The 19610-nt window shown below is 43.4% G+C and overlaps 1 protein-coding gene across 4 annotated transcripts in view; it reads right to left on the bottom strand.

Moving 5' to 3' along the window:
* Positions 1-19610, bottom strand: part of Fhod3 (formin homology 2 domain containing 3) — a 431422-nt gene that overhangs the window by 341465 nt on the left and 70347 nt on the right. The gene's annotated exons all lie outside the window — the stretch shown is intronic.

The following is a 19610-nucleotide window of genomic DNA, read 5'->3' as shown; positions in this document are numbered from 1 at the left end:
GCTGAGAGCTGAGGATCACAGTTCAAAGCTAGCTTGGGCAGACGAATTCAAGACTCATCTCCAATTAGCCGGCAAAAAGCCAGAAGTGGTAGCATGGGCTCAAGTGGTAGAATGCCAGCCTTGAATGGAAAAGCTAAAGGATAATGCTCAAGTATTGGTACCATAAGAAAATAGAAAGATCACCTTTGGTAATCAATCACAAACTAATAACCCTGAACATCAGGAGCAGGACAGAAAGAAAATTTACCAAATACTGAGTGCAGGCAGATAAAAGACCCACAGGCCCCTGGAGCCTGCTCAGGCAGGAACAGGAAGCTAATCCCAACATAGCCTCTGAAACTGCAGACCAATTAGCAGAAAACATGGTGGACAGAAACACTGTTAACTCAAACCCTCTACAAGCTGAATGCTTCAGGTTCTTGAATGGATCCATTAGGTCTTATTTAAAAGGAGAGAAAAGGGAGGAGGATAGAGTTATACTTTGAAAAATATCTTTAAAAATTTATTGGTCAATTCTAAACTTAGTTCTGGGATGCACATTTGGGTGATAAAACTATAAAGAAACATAAGGAAGTGATCATAATAAAAGTCAGGATTAAGGTTACTATTGGAGAAAGGCAAGAAGTTGAGGTTCCAATTCTGAGGTTTACTAGGGTTTGAAGAGTAGATGACAAAGTTCTACTTTGTAAAATCAGGTGGGGGAGGGTGCTGCCAGAGAGTTCACCTGAATATAAACCCATTGAAACAATACATTTGTTTAGAGTAATGCTCGGTAACAGTAAAAAGATGTAACACTCATCCTTTTGTGAAGTGCTGTCCAACTCTGGGTCCTGAGTGTCTCCCCAGCAACCCCCTACCTTCCTCCTCCTCCTCCTCCTCCCCCTCCTCCCCCTCCTCCTACTCCTCCTCCTGCACCTCCTCCTCCTCCTCCTCCTCCTCCTTCTCTTTCTCCTTCTGTTCTCCTCCTGCTGCTGCTGCTGCTCCTCCTCCTCTAACCTTAGACACCTTCCCTGTTAACCATCCCTGGTTGCCCATCCATCAGGAGAAGCAACCCCAGACTCATTCTGCACTGCCCTCTCATATTCCTCCAACACCATCTCTCCTTATCCTGAACTCCACATGGCCCAAACAGTTCACTGCCAACTCCCCAAAGTCAGCTGCCCTTCCAGATCTACCATTTCTCTCATATTTATAGCCACCCCCTACCATGCCGACTGGAAACCTCTGGCTTTTTTATATGCTAGTATAAATCTTCTAAGGAATGTTGTCTTAACTGCCTTCAGACATCATTCCAAGTTTATGGATCCTCTGAACCAACAACCCACTATCATTTGGTGGCTTCAAGAGGAAATGGCTTTACCTAACAAGATGAGTACTAGGAAATGGGTGCTTGCAAGGGTACAAGGGGAGGGGGTGGGGGAAGAGGAGAGGAACAGGGGAAGTGAGAAGAATGCAGATAAAAACGCATTGTAGGGCTGGGAATGTGGCTTAAGTAGAGTGCTTGCCTTGCATGTATGAAGCCCTAGGTTCGATTCCTCAGTACCACATGAGCAGAAAAAGTCAGAAACGGTGCTGTGGCTCAAGTGGTAGAGTTCTAGCCTTAAGCAAAAGAAGCTCAGGGGCAGTGCCCAGGCCCTGAGTTTAAGCCCCAGGACTGGCATAAAAAAATGCACTGTAGCTGGGTGCCTGTGGCTCATGCCTATAACCCAGCTACTCTGGAGGCTGAGATCTAAAAATCACAGTTAGAAGCCAGCCAGGAAGAAAAGTTCACATTAACCACTCAAAAACTGGTGCTGGGGCTCACATGGTAGAGTGCTAAGCCTTGAGCATAAAGAGGCTCAGGAACAGCCCCAGGCCCTAAGTTAAAACCCCACAACTGACGCAAAAATAAAAAATTCATTGCATGTGCCACAAAACTCAGAAAAATAAGGGAAAGCGTTGGTGGAAGCAGAGGCGGGGGGGGGGAAGTAAAGATGTTGAAGAGATGACATAGATCAAGATGCACTATATATATATCTATATAGAGATATATATATAAATTACGTTGCCTAAAAATTAAGTGAGGGAAGGGGTGAGGTAGGAAGGATGGGTAAGAATGTTAAGAGGGGTGACACTGATCAAGAGTCACTGAATTCATAAACTACTCTGTTGAACTGCAACTCCTTTGTACAACTCCCTAAAGAAAACATACATACATACATACATATATATATATATATATATATATATATATATATATAAAGGGGAAATAGCTTTAAAAGCATCATGGTATTATCACAGAGTTTGTATTATGTGTGCCTGTGTGTATATACATTCTTGCTCACATAGAGGTGGGCCAACCCTAAAAAGATGCACAAGAAACTCATGCCACCAAGCTAGGGCAGGGATCAATGGGAGACTATTTGTCCTCTGAGTCTTAATTTTCAAGACTTTGTATTAAAAAGAATTGCAGCTTCATTGCTAAATCAAGCTTTTTAAAATGTAAATGACACATAGATTCTCAACTTGTAAACACAAATTACAAACAGAACCAGCTTCTATTGGCTGAAAAACACAAAGTACACTGATGTCTTTAATCAAAAACTCCAAACCAACCATTGAACTAATTCCCCAAAGAGAAGCAAACTCAGGCCTACATGATCCCTCGCCACAGACTGTGGCAGAAAGAGTTTATGAGGTCAATTCCTTTTCATCTTTTCTAGGATTCTATAGGCCCCACTCACTGTGATCTCTTCAAACTAAAGTGAGAGCTTGGTTCCCTGCAGAACGCAACCTACATGCACTTCAATGAAACACAACTGTATGCTGGTATCACATATGCCACAGGCCTTAAGAGACCCAGCAAGAAACCAGATCCCAGGCCGCTATACTCCATAGGCACCTGAGGAGCCTCAGAAAGAGTTTGGCAAAAGACAGTGCAGCCAGAGATCAAAAGAAAACAAAAGAAAAAGGAGCTGGGGACAGGCAGCTCACACCTATAATCCTAGCTACTCAGGAGGCTGAGATTAGAAGATTGCCATTTGAAGCAAGCCCATGCAAAAATACACAAATAAATAAATCCCTAAGATTCTTATCTCCAGTTAGCCAGTAAAATACCAGACTGAGGGTATAGATCAAGTGGTAGAGCACCAGTTATGAGCAGAAAAGCCAAGAGGGTAGGGAGAGCATGAAACACTGAGTTCAAGCCCCAAGACTAGCGCGCACGCGCGCACACACACACACACACACACACACACACACACACACACACACACAGAATATGGAAGACCCCAACAGTTTTGAAATAAACAAGAGTAACATCTATCAACAAAGCTATCAAAAACTTCTGTGGCAAGGTTCAATACCGAGCTGCAGTAATTCATCCAGATGCCTTATAAGATTGCCTTTGTTCCTTGCAATTTCTTCTGAACCCTATTATCTGGTTACTACACTTTTTGGTTGTATTGCAGTACTAGGTACCTTGATGGCCTGCAGTCAGTCAGTCTTGGAACTGGGCCAACCTGTGTTTCCTCGCACAATAAAGCTCCTCCCCACACCAGGACCCCTCCTTCCCAGGACTGTGGAAGGCTGGGTCCATTTAAGATTTGTATTTACAAATTGATCATCTTTATGTGTATATGGTCATTTACATTTTTAAAAGGTTTGATTTAGCAATGGAACTACAATTAACACTTTTTCCCCTCTTTGTTACCCACATCAATCCTTCCCGTTTTTTTCCTCTACCCATTCACCTTCCAAGTAACAAAATTACCAGGCTGTGAATCCACTAGATTTGTTTGCTGCCCTCGGGTAGGGTACTTTCAGACCTCAGACTTCTCTGAAGTTTGGGGCCATATTACCAACCTTGTTGTAAGGTTAATCGGTATCATCTAAAGGCAAGTCAAAACAACCCCTACGGGTACAGAGAATCAGGCTCACATTCTCCCATCATTGAGCCTAACATGGTACCAGGTACACAGCTGTGGCTCCAGGAGTGTGGTCTCCTGAGGGAATGACTCAATAATTTGAGCACACCCATCCACTCAGACTGAGTCCATCAATCCCAACACATGCTAATCTGGGGGCCAGTTCCAGCTTCTTAGACCCCTTGTGGGCCAGCCCTAGAACAGTAGCTCCCCAGTAGGGCCCCTCCTCAATGACACTTGGCAATGTCTGGAGGTATTTTTGATTGTAACAGCTGGAGCTTTTTTCCTGGCATCTAGTGGGTAGATACCAGATGCTTCTAACTTCCTATACCACACAGCATGGCCCTCACAAAAGATGCAGCTGACCAAATGTCACCTAGGCAAAGGTGGAGAAAGTCTGCCCTACAGGGGAGGGAAAACTTGAAACCCTTAAAAGAAGTGATGGAAACACCACAACATTCATCACCAGATTCAGATTCATCCTGAATGCTTTCAACAGTATGTCCAATTATTTAACTCTAAAATTAAGCACCATGGCCCTGCCCTGCAGCCGGCTCAGAAGCATGTGGCAAGCATGGCAGACACAGTAGAATGACCACATCACAAACTACAGAGCTGGCTGCAGCATTTCTGCCTACTAATTTTAATCTCCCCCTCAAAGGTCATGAGTATTTTCAGACTTCTTTGCACAAGCATATTGCAGACAGACTTGGTACATGTCACTTCCAATTGGCAAAGCACTTCACTTGCCAGCATCCCAAGTTGAGTTACAGGCTTAACTTTGTCTACGGCACTTTCCAAGGGACTTTGAGTCCATTATCCTAATTGGCGAATGATATCTTAGTACCAGAAGGCTGTGTGTCAGCAGTTGCTTTTATAATGAAAGCTTAATCTCCAAAAGAAAACAGTAATTCATTAAAACCAGCCCTCCCATCTGCCCTCCCAGTAGCCAAAGGAAAAAGTATCTGCATTGCAAAGGATTAATTTATCTACTGAGCATGAAGTCCAGACGAGAAAGGAAATGGTCTCAGCCAAGCTTTGCCTTAACCCAGCTTGCTGTGACTTCACACGACAGGTGAGTAAAGAGACAGCAGCTCACAGATCAGGGCCTAGGAACGCAGGACTGGTCTGCCCTCTGTCCCCCACTTAGGGAGGCCTTTTTTTTTTTTTTTGCAGATACTGCTTACCTTCAGCTATTCTATTTTATCAGCAATCCAGGGAAACTTGAACAGGTTTGGAGAAGAAAGGGAAGATGACTCCATGGTCTGATATTTCAGTCAGCTCTCTGATCCAAAACTCTTCTGGCCTTATTGTTCATATAGATATATTAAGAGCTACCATATGATGTGTATTATACTGGAGATCCAATAGCAAGTATGCCACAAATAGTTCAGCGTGCTATACCAAGTATCTGATGTGGATTCATTCATTTAACTCCCTCAATGCTCCTGCTCCTTTTTACAGACGAGGATAGTCAGAGAGAAGTAACTAGTAGTCTGTAAGTAGTAGAGTCAGTTTAGGAATCAGACAAACTAGCTTCATAGTTTGAGGCAGGACAGCACGTAGTAAGCCCATCACACCCAGGAGCCACAACAGATGCTTTAACCTGCCCCATTTCCTCTGTGTAAGGGGGAAACTCAAATGGAGCCAAGAATCTGTGATGGAGTAGGCAAAAGCAAGAGCACACAGAGTTCAGACCACATGGCCTGTGTGGAAGGTCACCAGCAGATAGAAGCTATAATATACTTACAGAGACTGGCCACCCCTTTTGCCAGAGTGAATCCAAGGCCTGAAGAGATGCAATAGCCAAGGTCACACAGCTGCTCAAAATTGAACCAGAGTTCAACAGAAGCATGTCTGGTAACAAAGCCCTGGCTTTAGAAGACCTTTACTGAGATCTATGACAAGCTACCTTGTAACAGCCAGAAGCCTTGAATTTGCCCCAGCTCCTATTGTGTTTGCTATTGCCCACTGCTCAAGGATAAGTATACAGCACTAAGAAGAAGCTTCATGGACAAGCCTGCCTGATATACATGAGGATTCTCTGGACCGGGTACCCACAAGTATCCCTGAAGACACTGGAATCCTGGCTCTTGACTACTAATAGCCCAAACCTTGGCCCAATGACTCATATCTAGCCCATGGCTCAGTCAAAAATGAGGACACCTTGCTCTCAGGTAATAGGTGCCCTTTAGTCTCTCCACAAGTGGCCTGGATCCTAAGCACACAGCAGGTCTCCACCTGGTGATTGTGAGCATGCCACTCCCACCACACGGACAGCATTCTAGCTATATGCTCTTGGGAAAAGCTACTGGCAATGAAGCAGAAGTGCTGACTACTGTTCACATTCTCAGGCTCTCTGGCCTACAGTTCCTAACTTCCCATCATAGACAATGATCACTTTCTGGTGACAATTCAAGGACTACTAGGCAGCAAGGGCCAAGATGGCAAAGGCAATGTCATTTTGGACAGGTGAACTCTTGATCCCCAACAGCTTGGCTTCGTTCATGAGCTGCACTCTGATGTTCTCATGGACCACTGATCCATGTGTTGTTTTCTCCCAAGTTTGCCATCAGCTTCTTACCATATGGTGATACCAGGTCTCAGAAGTGAAAAGGTCAATTACTCCCTACTCTCCCCTCTAGATGCAGGGGGGAGGTGAGCAGGTGAGCATCACACCAGGTTTAAGAGACCCAGCAACTCAGGTAAATGCGGGTCCACTGCTGGACCTGTCAGTCAAGTTAGCAGTTTTCTTTTAGCAAATCAGGTTTAATTGCTCACCAAAGAAACGCCTCTTGTTTATTACACCTTGATACCCCAAGCCATAGAGGTCAGAATGTGATGTCCTTGATATCTTTTGTTATATTATTCAAACTCATATTCACCAGAAGAAAAAGTCAGGTATAGAATGTGCTCATGGCAGAGCTCACTCAGCAAAATGAACAAAGCATTTCAGGGGGGGGGGGGTGCTGGGCTCCCTAACATGGGCATAGGCTCGGTCTCTTGTAGAACAGAAAGCATCTGGCTGCACACTCAAATGGCGTCACATTTAATTTTAGACTCACTTCCTATCCTTGACCTCAAATACTCTGGCCTTGAAAAGAAGCTTGGTACAGCCATGGACCCTCAAGCCAGAATCACTGAAAGAGAAGGAAAGCAGATACAGACTCCTGTTATGTCCCTATGAATGCATGTACACGGCTCCTCCATTGAGTCTGACCAGGTAACCCCAGGGATCAGTAAAACCATATCCCCAACTCCTGCATCTAGTCTGGAAGAATCTCTCCATGGCCTGCAAGGGGTTTATAGATAATACTAGTTTTTCCCTCCTGAGCTCAGAAACACATTGTTCAATGGGCAGGCAGAGGGACTCAATTACATCCTGAGCCAGGGGTCTTCTGAGCAGTTCTGGGAAGGACCACTAGCCCTTTGCCACAGGGGTAGGCTGAGTGAAAGCTATGAGTATCCTTGGAATCAGATACACACCAAAGAGGAAGGGACTATGCCTTTTCTGCACACTGTCTCCCAAACTCAGCCTTTTACCTTGGGAAGAAGCTAAAGGGGAGTGAAAGGAAGCCACCAGGGTTCTCCTGGAGAGGGGACAGTAATTCTCTGCAAGCAGAACAAGGCTTAGAATTCCCTGAGATGAAGCACAGCAGATGGCAAAGCAAATCTATGCCACATCTTCTAAAGAGCTGCGTAGAATAGGGAGTGAATTATAGAACTACTACCATTTCTTACCAATTAACCTAAAAGCATATTCTGACACTGTCCACAAAAATATTCTGTGCAAGTCCCCAAAGTGAATCAACATAGGAGCAGGGACAGAAACCACAGCAGTATAAGCACTGCAAGATTCCAGAGTTGGGGAGAAGGTGGTGAATTCTTCGGTAACCGAGGCTGGGAGTATTGAGCCCTACAGGAGAAGAAGGGGAAAGGAATACACTTAGAGAAGCAGGGATCCCACTTGGAGAGATTTGACAGGCCTCCTGGTGGGGCCAAGTTACAGTCCTCCAAACACAGTCATTCAAGGACAGTGCCAGAAGTCAGAGAAGAACTGGACATGTCAATCACCAGTTAGCATCCTGACATCTATCGGTGCTGCATTTCCTTATATGCCTAGTCATTTCCTTTATAGCACTGCACAAACTTGTCCTGCCCAGTACACAAGTTGATGAGTTTTATTTGATGTCAGGTAGAAACCTAGCAGTTTTGCACTCTATAGTAATATGGGATCTGATGGAGTTTTCAGGCTCGCACAATGCTGGCAGTAACAGCAACCAAATTCAAACTAATTTATAAAAAAAAAAAAAACCTTACAGGGTTCTAGAGGCCAGGCTCTTGACCTGTGATACCTTCTCGGCAATTTGGTCCTTCTAGGGAGCAATGTGGGTCCCCTTATGAGTACCATGTCCCAAGTCCAGCTGTTGAGCGATGCTGGTTTAGAATCAGAACCCTCTTGTTTCTCCCTTGACCACCCTGTCCCCTGAGCAGATACCCCTACAAGGAAGACATCCCCCTGCACCACAGGCTGGGCCCCAAGACCTGTGCCGACCTCACCAAGGATACTGTCGGTACTTGCTTGTTTGTTGTTATTTAATTTTTTTTGTCAGTCACAGGGCTTGAACTCTGGGCTTGGGCACTGTCTCTCAGATCTTCAGCTCAAGGCAAGCGCTCTACCTCTTGAGCCACTTCCAGTTTTCTACTGGTTTATTGGAGGTAAGAGTCTCACGGCATTTCCTGCCCGGGCTAGCTCTGAACCGTGATCCTCAGATCTCAGCCTCCTGAGTTGCTAGGATTACAGACGTGAGCCACCGGTGCCCAGCCGTTATTTAACTTTTATTTTGGCTCCTGCACCATTTGTTTTTTTTTTTAAACTTTTCTTTCTTTTTTCTTTTTTTTTTTTTTTTTTTTTCTTATGTGGTGCTGAGGAATCGAACCCAGGGCCTTGAGCATGCAAGGCAAGTGCTCTACCACTGAGCCACCTTCCCAGCCCCTGCACCATTTGTTTTAAGAAAGAAAAATAAAGGAGGATTATTTTTTAGAACTGGCATATTTTAAATAGTTAATCTTAGATTCGGGCACAAATTTGCTCAGAGGTGACATCAGAAGCCACATATCAGTGCCCTGCTTGACTCACTAATAGCATGCTATGCTCAGAACTCTGTATTCCCAACCCAGCCTCTTCCAGACGCCACCACTGAAAGCCCCTGCAAGTCCTGACAAAGGCCAGACCTCAAATCAGACCTCGGGTGCAGGGGTGGGGGTGGGGGAACCTGAACTCCAAATCTTGGAGAACATCCAAAGTGAGAAAGGTCCATACTTACAGCACCAGGCCCAGCTTCTCACTGGATGCATCCGCCAGAAGCCTGGCTGAGCTGTTCCAGGCATGCTGATACCTTTCCTTCCAACACACCTATTTCCAGCCCTCTGTTCATATTCTTCTAACTTCCAGCTAAGAAAATGCAGCCACCTGGGTGACTCACATGGGCCGGGGGAGTCTGTAGAGCTTCTGTTCCAAGTCCCTAATAGACTGGTAACTGTTTTTACAGCTTTCTGATGAAGTGCAAAGCACTCCGCTGGTTCCACTGGCCTCTGAGCTCATGACTGGTGAAGAGAAGTACCTAGTCAGCCCATACCTCGCCACCAGTCACCCTCACTCATCTCAGTACCTGAGTCCCATGCCCAGCCTGCTGGGAACAGTTGGTCCATATAGGAAGATGAGACGAGAAAGGCTACATGTGACCACCTGAGACTGCTTTAGTGTTATCCACACCCAAACAAGCATTGAAAAATCCTCTAGACACTAATTCAGTGGACAGGTTTACCATTCGATTTATAATGGCAAGTTTTACCATCAGTAGTGTGTTTACAGGAAAAAGATTATTTTAAATGGTATTTAAACATTGAAATGATTTTTTAATGTTTTGTAGATACCAATTCACACTGAATATTGGGGCTACTTCTAGAATTCTTGAAGTATAATTTATCAACAATTGCTATGGAACATCATTGGCACTTTGGAGTCATGTTACAGTATTTTAATTTATATTTACATTTGATGGTACTGTTTAAAGCCTGAATGCATGCTCAGGAGTTCATCTTCCTTCCCTCTTTGCATTTACATCCTCGGGTAAACCACAACCTAAGAACATCCAAAAGCATGGTGGGAAGCTTCCTTCATGGTCATTAAAGCTACTTATTTCAGCAAGGATGAGAGTTGTTCAGGAAACATGCTATTTAGTTCTTGGCAAAGATACACATTGTAAAAAGTACCAACAACAGGATAAAGGAAGAGAAGAAAGTGACAGCATTCCAGCTAAGCAGGATTCCTGGGATCTGCAATGTCCTCAGGCCTTGGGTTAGCCAGCTCCATTTTGTGAGAACATAAACTTTTAATGAAAGTTTATTGACCCACAGTCAAAATAGATCAATCAGGAAAATGTGGCAGCTAAAACCTACCTTAGCTGTATTGAGCATTACTTGGGTTTCATACTTGAGAATTCTTCAACTTTCTACCCCGATTCGATATTTGATACAGTTTTGAGAATCAGTTCTGGATACATAAGATGCATCCTTTGAGAACTGGTATCAAGACAGACATGTCATGCTGGTCAGTTCTGCCTCTAAAGGGGCCTTTCTGTGAGACTTCCTGGATAATCATATCATACTTTTCTCTAGTAATTTACTTTTGTTTGGCATTTCTTTTGGGGGTTTTGTTGACTCATTTAATTTTGAAATAACCTCAGGTTGCAAATGCTCAATCTTCCTGTTTAAGCTGGGCTCCAGGTATGACCACAATGCCCAGTCTGCTCTAACAATTTGTAAAGCTACAAAACACAAAACCGATGATGATGATGATGATGATGATGATGATGATGATGATGATGATGATGACAACGACAACGACAATGACATCTGCCACTATATGTCGAGAGTTTGCCAAATGAGAAACGCTGCTTTCTTATGGCACTGAGGCGAGCTACTAAACCTCTTTGAATTTTTTTCCTTCTCTAAAGCAGAATAAATAGAGTAAGCTGTATGTTAAACTTTTACATATCAGGAGCTTAGTAATGAACATGACTCAGTCAACTCACCATCTGAGAAATCCCCCAGCCTCAGACTTCGAAGGCAAGGAGAGCATCATGATTTATAATGCCACTAATTGTGCTTTCAGACATCTTTCATAGAAATCCCTGTTCTCCTCCTATCCATCCCCCCATTCCTACATGACATCTCTGGCCATACAACATACTCACTTAAGAAGAGGAAGGTTGCTAAAGGATTGGGAACAGTATGTCTGGGAGGGCTCTCCAAAGCCACCTTGTATCAGCAAGGAAAGGTTTGCTTACATAAGTAATCCATCAGGCCCTAAGTCAGCACTCCCATGGTACCACTCTCTACCACACAATCTGGGCAAAATCCACGGACCATCCTTAAGTAAGCACTCTCCTGCTTTCAATGATGAGTATCTGTGGACAAAAGTTTGTGACCCATTCCCTAAAAAGAGGTAAGCAGGCACCTCAAATGGAAAGGCCACAAAAGCAGTCCACAAAGCAGTCTTGTCTCTAGTCCTTCACTCAAACAACCTCCATTTCCCTTCCAACCCATCAAGACTAAGCAAACTTCGTGCCCACCGCTCCTCACAGGCCTGAGCCCATCACATTGGCAAACTACTACAGAACACAATTGAGATTCCCCCAACACTCCTCACTGCCAGGAGCTCCCCTTGACACTTTTCTCTCTTTCATGGGTAAACTTCGGCCTTCTGCTTACTTTCACATTCAACTTATTTTTATTCCATTTCCTGAGAAAATATTAATGCATTCCTGAAGTAAATGAGGAAATGTATCATGGGGCATATACCCTGTCCCTTTCAGCTACTCTTCTCAATTAACAAGGAAACCAGGGTCTCCTCCTGTGAGAAACACCCAATGCTGAGAAGACGAGTAACAATCGACCTTCAAGTGTACAAGAGCAAGGTGCTGCTAGACACAAAATGCTCCTGTGAGAAGCAAAGCTACAGACCAAGCGTGCCATACCTTTCTGGTTTCTTTGGGACAGCTCCAAGGAAAAGCCAGAGGTGACTGTGCAATGCTATCACTTAAAGAGCCTATTATCTGGATCTTTCTAACACAAGATCTAAACTGACAGCATACATCTAGCCAGTCAGGATAGAAACCTGAAAGGGACTAGGAAGCATCGAAGGGACTAGAAAGCCCAGCTCCATCTGCAGAGCTCCTGTTGGGAATGGGACTAGCAAGAAGTTATTTTTAAGTCAGTTCTAAACAGGTAAGGCATTCTCTCAGCTGATTTTGTTCCCTGCAGGCAATGTGTGAACCAGACTGAAGCACAGAAAAAATACTACCTTTGAGTGAAATTTCACTCCCTGAAAATATGTGGCAAAACATTTATTGAGATGCATTGACATTCTCGAATTCAAAAGGCTATCTTAGTCCCTGCTGTCCCATATCTACAGAAGGAATAAAGATGTCAGATGGATTGAACAGAGGAGCAGTAGGCCAGGGCAGGGAACAGCTATCAGGGAATGCAGAGACTGCAGCCCTCAATTCATGTGTTCCAGCCATCAGACCTTAAGAAAAGGCCTTAGCATTTGGGGGCCATCTTTCTCAGCCCCTTCATGGTATGAAGGTAGTGAGGGCCCATACAACTATGGGTGGGAAAGGACCAAACTTTTGAAATCACTCAAAAGCATGATATCTTCCTTACCAAGGGCTGCTTTCTGGTTATAATTGAAGATATACCAACACCTAATGTAAACTGCCAGCACACATCTTATGGCACTAGGGAATGACCCCCCATCCTCATATTTGCAGGACAAGCACTCTAACCTCTTGGCCATACCCCAAGACCTTTGTATTTAGGTTGTTTTTTTACATAGGGTCTCACACTTATGCCTGAGCCAAACTTAAAACATAGTCCTCCTATATATACTTCCAGAGTAACTATGGAATGTTGGGCCCCTTCTCTATTAATAGTTTTACCAAAATTCCATGGTTCCCATCCCCCCCCCCCATATTTTTTGGTGCCAGTCTTAGGGCTTAATCTCAGGATCTGGGCACTGTCCCTGAGCTTTTTTGCTCCAGCTAGTGCTCTACCACTTGAGCCACACTTCCACCTCTAGCTTTTTGGTGGTTAACTAGAGGTAACATTCTCATGGGCTTTTCTGCCCAGGCTGGCTTAGCACTGCAATCCTCAGATCTCAGCCTCCTGAGTAGCTAGGATTACAGGACTAAGCAACTAGCACCCAGCTCCATGTTCCCTTTTAAAGGATTGGAATATAAACAATTATTAGGACAGTACAGAACTACCACACTGATAATTACTCTAAGGGAATGCTCCAATTTTATTATCCAATATCTTGACATCCTTAGAGATGAAACATATTGATTCCCAAGGAATCAATAAGTAATTTAAATAAAGCAAAATGGCAGGGCATGGGAGGGGAGTACTAAGTTCCCATCAACAACTTTCAGTTCACATGCACTTATACCCATAGTTCCTTTCATAATGTCTCCTAATTCCCATAGCTGCTCTGAATCCTATCTGGAAGGTTCTCATGCTACTTCTTCCAGGTATATCTCCTTTACCTTTTCCATCCCCTGTATTTATGCTTACCTGCATGTCTGCCTGTATTAAACTTCAAAATCATACTCTATTGCTCTTTCCACTATTGGCAAGAGCTCATTTCTGACCTGCCATGAGGAGACTGTAACTCTGATGGAAATATACCTGACAGAACTGAACAGTCACCAGTATTTCAAGTCTGCACTCTCATGCATGGGAGCAATGATAGCAAATGCACTATATCCATGCTTCTTTTTTGGAAGAGGCGTTCCAGAGAGACAGAGACATCTGTCAGTCACAGTCTGACAATAAGGCATCTTAGATAGGTGAAGAGAGCCCGACAGGCTACCTAAGCAATCTCCCCAGACCAGGGCCAAAAGCCTTCTAGACACATGGACATTCTGTGGGGTCTGAGACCTGAGACAGAATAATAGGAAACAGATGATGGGAGGTACTTATCTGATCAATCCCTAAAGCTTATTTTGAACACAGGAGTACAACCCCAGGCAAAACTGGGTCATAGCTTTGGTGGGGTATAGTAGGGAGGTTTGTTGTTTTTTGTTTTTTAAAAAAAAAAGGTCTGTAAGCTTAAGTTTTCTACTTCAGAGAGACTCATGATTTCAAATCCAGACCCTTCATGCTGAGGCTGAAGCCAAGAAAAATGTCATTTGAAAACCAAAAGGCAGACGAGTCCTAGATTCAGGAGAATCTATGGATCTAGGTGTCAAGGGACAGAAAATAGGCCAAATGATCCACTGATCTGACTGCCCAACCATCATAAAACTGGATGCTGTGAGCTTGGTCACTATGGTGACCAGGATGGGCATAGAGGTAGTCCCCTCCTCACAAAAGAAAAAAAATGTGACAGAGGCCACACAGGAGCAGAGGCAGCTCCTGTGGAGAAACAGAACAAAGTCAACAAGAAATACAAGGCCTGCTGGATGTGGTGGTGTGAACCTATAATCCTAACATTAGGGAACTTGAGGAAGGAAGATTGAGAATTCAAGGCCAGCTAGGATACATAGAAAGAATCTGTCTAGGAAGAGGAAGGGGAATGGAGATAAGGGAGAAGAGGAAGGGGAGAAGGAGGAAGTTAGTTCATCCAGAGGCAGGAAAGAATGCAATGTCTCTGAGGTGAAGGTTTCTTCTTGGTCAATAGCCAGCTTGACTCCGTATCTCAGTCACACAGTGAACAGGTGGGTACTGCCACAGCAGATGCCAATAGCACCTGCACAGCCCTCCAACATCAAAAGGATCAGGTGGCCCAAGCTAGCATATGTCACAGTACAGGCCTTGTATCTCAGCAACACTGGCACTCTGGGATGCCTCACCTTCATTAGCTCACACAAAAATATCACCCAGGTGCTGCCAGGCCCAACTCAAAAAAGGCAATTTCTGTTTCCCACAAATACCATAGTATTTTGGGTTCTTTTGGTTTTGTGATGGTATTAAGGCTTGAAGTCAGGGCCTGTGGCCTGCCCATTAGCTTTTCACTCAAACCATGTTCTACCCCTGAAGCTGGCTTTCAGATGATTCATTGGAGATAAGAGACTCACAGACTTTCCTGCCCAGACTTACCTACCCACAGACTTTCCTGCTGGCTTCAAACTGTGATCCTGAGGATCACAGATCTCAGACTCCTGAGTAGCTATGACTATAGGTATGAGCCACCTGGCTTGACACCTATACGTCTAATGGCAATTCCAACTTGACATGGAGCAGAGTCAGTAAGAACTAGAATGGAATCCAGCTTGTACTTCAAAGCCCAGTGATGTCCTGTATGCAACTGGAGCAAGGTCAGTCTGAAAAGGAAGCTTGAGGGACAGCCTCCCTGTAGGGCTCTGCTGGGAAAAGCCAGGGGAGAGATGCTCAGAAGTGGGTGGGAAAAGTGGTACATGGCCTGGTCAGAGAGTACAGAAGAGGCAGAGAGAATGGAGGAATCATGCATAGATCTACTTCAAGTCCAAGCCTGAGACATGGATTGGAAACAAGAGCAGAAGGGGAGAACTGGATGGACAAACCTGATTTCATTTACACTCTTTACCCTTGTATCCAGAAACCTAAGGTTCTATAGATCAGACACTAGATGCACCTAATCTGAGCCTGACATGCCATCTTGCACCATATATACACCATCCCCACCACCACCCATGAAAGCCAGTACTAATGAAGGTACCACACAGCCTAGGGATTCTGATCTCAATAGTGGGCCCGCAGGAGCCATCTCTCCCCTAAATTAGCTTCTTCAGTTACTATTGCACTTGAAGGATCTTCTTGCAGAGATAACCCTATTTGTAATTCCTCTCATGGCCCGAACAATTCTAAAATGCAAAGCACATAACTGGATGACTTAGCTTGCAAGAAGAAAATGCTTCTCAAATTACCCCAAAGCTTCTTTCTAACTGATGCCTCTGTTCTGGGAACTGGCTATGTCACTGCATTGATCGATGAAGCAACCTCTCATGTCCTTCTTTCCTTTGAAAGTTGTTTTTAGCCCTGTGACTTGACCTTTTTGAGTAATGAAACCAACATCATGCAGCAATGAGTCACTTCTACCACCTTGCTAGCTTCTCTCCATCTACTTCATCTTCTATCTTCATGGACCCACCTCATTGCCATGTAGGCTTTGGGATGATGCCCCTAAACACCTGCCACAAGCTGTTCCTTTACAACTGAAGTATAATTGGATATCTTCAAACTTTACCCTTTTAACTCAATGATGAATCTTCACGAGCACAGACATTCTGGGTCCCTGAGAATTAATCAAGAGGATTTATTTTCTTAGTGGGAAGGTAAGACTGACTTCAGCAAAATGAAGCACAAATGTTTTAAGTCAAATAAAAGTGCTAGCCAGATACCAGTGGCTCATGACTTCAATCCCAGATCCTCAAAGGGCTGAGAGTTGAGGGTCTCAATTCTAAGCCAGCCAGGACAAGAAAATGTCGTGTACTTTTACCTCTAATTAACTATCAAAAAGCTACAAGTGAAGCTGTGGCTCAAGTGGTAGGGTTCCAGTCTTGACTAAAAAAGAGCTAAGGGACAGTGCCCAAACCCTAAGTTCAAGCTTCAATACAAGTGAGAGAAAAAAAGGTGGATAAGTCAGCCAGTTGAAAACACATGAAAGTTTCAGGATTTTAATGACTTCAACTTTTCCTTTTAAAGCATCTCCTAGATTTTATCCAATATCCCACAGTTCTTTAGCTTCTTTTCACTTCACAATGGGATTTAGTCATCAGAGCCAGCTGGCCCTTAGAACATGTTTCTGGTGTCAATATAAGATCACTGGGGCTAGAGGGGAGATCAAAAAATGTATGTTCTACACTTGTAAAATGCAGTCTTTTTCATGCCTTTGAAGGATTTTTTTAAAAATTCTTATCTAGAAGTTCACAGCCAAGAGGACCATCAATACTTCCATTTCTTTAAGGATTCAAAACCTCATTAAGAAGGTAATCCATTGATTGCTACAATAAGTGTTCATAATAAAAACATGCAAAGAGAAAAAATCACAGCTGAGAGGAACACAAAGCTACAAAGGCCTGGAGCTTCTCTCTACCAACATCTAATTCCAAACTCCTGCCAGTGAGTCAGAACCGCTGTGATATCAAAAAGACCTGTCTGGCTGCTGGCTGCAACCATCAAAGCAGAGCCCCCGTGGTCTTCCTTTCTCTAGAGCTTTGCTGGGTTCTTTAACCAGGAAGACCGCTCTACTCTCCTCCCAACGGGTGCAGGGTTCCAAAGTTAACACTGGAGAATTCCAAAAGCATGTCACCTCCAATTCATCAGCATCCAGTCCTGGATCCCAAACATTTCTATACAATAAGAACAGGAATGCAAGGGAAAAGAAAGTAAAGCGAACCAAAGATTATTGTGGAGAAAATGACTTGCTAGCACTTTAGACTCATGAGACAAAAGCTGATTCTGGATCCTTCCTGAGCAATCAGGGGTGGAAAGGAGATCTCTGGGGCACTGCATGTGATACTAAGCCCACCTAGGTCTTATATGGTAAACAGAGGAAATGCAATCTTGAAATGAAATAAGGGGCTCAATAGATGTAAAAGGCTTTTTTCTCTTATTATATTTCCTTTATCATTTCAACTGTAAATTGTTTCTGGTTTTGTTTTGTTTATAGCGAACAAATCCTATCTAATATTGCCATCTAATACTGGAAAGAGAAATATGTCACAATGGATGGCAGTACCTCACAAGCTGATGTACACATTACACTTTCTATATGTTACCAAAGGATACTTTTTATAGTGCTATCTTAACAAATCTATTTCAGATCTTGCCAATAGTAGAAAATTCCATGGGTAAAAGTGTCTTTAGTACAAAGGAACATCTTCTGTCTGGGGTATTACTGTTAATATATACAATCATAGCTTCTCTGCTGGACATATTCAAGCTAAGATCGTTGTGGGTAAAAACTGACGAAAGCAGAAAATCTTTCAAAAACAATGTATACACACCTTAAAACTTTCTTTTCACTTCCAGTTATGGTGGCCAAATGCCCTGATTTACCTATGCAGAGGCATACATGGTTCCTCAAGAGATAGTCTGCTAACTGGAAGTCTGTGTGGACCTTCTTTCAGGAACTATTAGAACAACATGATCTATGGATTCCCGTCTCAGTTTCAAGCAAAAACTAAAACATTAGTAAACAACAGAGTCCTAGATTTTTTTAAAACATGCCCCTGCTCTTTATAGCTGTCATAACTCACCTATATTGACAGAAATGCTTTTGTGATGACTAATTTTGAATCTCTTCCAAAAAAGTCAATGAATTTTCAAAGTCATAACTTTTTATATTGCATATTTAATTGGTTTGTAAAATGGATAGGTACCATTTCAGGGCTAAGGATATAAATCAGTGGTATCAGTGGTAGAGTGCTTGCCTAGCTTTGTGCAAGGCCCTATATGTGTGTATACACATGTATGCATATATATATATATGGATATGGATATATCCATATATATATGTGTATACATATATACAGAGAGAGGGATTCTATTTCCTTAAGTCACACAATTCCAAAGACCAGTATAATTGGCAGAAAGAAAGATATTGAAGAGAGCAAGCAGATCACATGTGTCAGCAACTGATTTAACCCCAGACAGGAAGGCAAAAGTGCTCTAGCAGAGTCTGGGCCCTTCACACCATAAGAAGAGACCCACGTTTTACATCAAAATCACAGGGCTGAAGAATACAGACGTTAATGCAGCAAGTCAACCGAGTGATAGCTGTGTGGAAATGTTCCTGTTACTTGAAATATTTAAGTATGTACTATAAAAAATTATATTTCCTTCAAAGGAATTAGTTCATCCTGATTTTGATGTATAGGTCTAGTTTTCATTGCCTCTCTATGCCTAAGGAATGCCAGTCTGCAGTCATATTCCAAATGTCTAGTAGCTGTCAGGTATATTCAATGTTGAACTTCCACGGTATCTAGCCTTTGTGCAGTGCTAAGGTTTGTTACCAATTTGGGGTAAGGGCCAAGGGAAGTTTGTCCAAAGAAGATAGGTGACAGGCTTTTATCTTTAGGTAGAAATATGCCTGATACATATGAAATAACTAGGAAAAAATAAAACAGGTAAAGAAAAAGCAACTCAGTAATCTAGTATCCATGTATGTTTTACCATTGATCAGTACAACTGGAAATGAAAAAGAATGGTAGCAGGGCACTGGTGGCTCACGCCTGTAATCCTAGCTATTCAGGAGGCTGAGATATGAGGATCACAGTTCAAAGCCATCCTGGACAGGAAAGTCCAGGACTCTGATCACCAATAAACCACCACAAAACCAGAAGTGGTGCTGTGGCTCAAGTGGTCGAGCACTCACCTTGAGCTGAAGAGCTCAGGGACAACATCCAGGCCCAGAGCTCAAGCCCCACAACCAACAAGAGAAAAAAAAAAAAGCAGAATTGTCCATGTTGGCTGTTGTTCCTACAGACATTACTATGCTCAAATCTTTACAACTCCCAACATCTCACTTGCAAGAGTAACAAGTAACCTACACAATCTCTCTGTGGCCACAGAGACAAATGCTGTCACTTAGGTGTTTGCAGACTCATCACATTTTACCCCAAATGAAAGGACACAGATTCCTACTCATATCCAGCT

The sequence above is a fragment of the Dipodomys spectabilis genome, unplaced genomic scaffold, assembly GCF_019054845.1.
Source record: "Dipodomys spectabilis isolate Male_0828 unplaced genomic scaffold, ASM1905484v1 ptg000024l, whole genome shotgun sequence".
In the NCBI taxonomy this organism is placed as follows: Eukaryota; Metazoa; Chordata; class Mammalia; order Rodentia; family Heteromyidae; genus Dipodomys; species Dipodomys spectabilis.
Note: the sequence above shows the minus strand (reverse complement) of the source record. Positions and strands in the feature narration are given on the sequence as shown.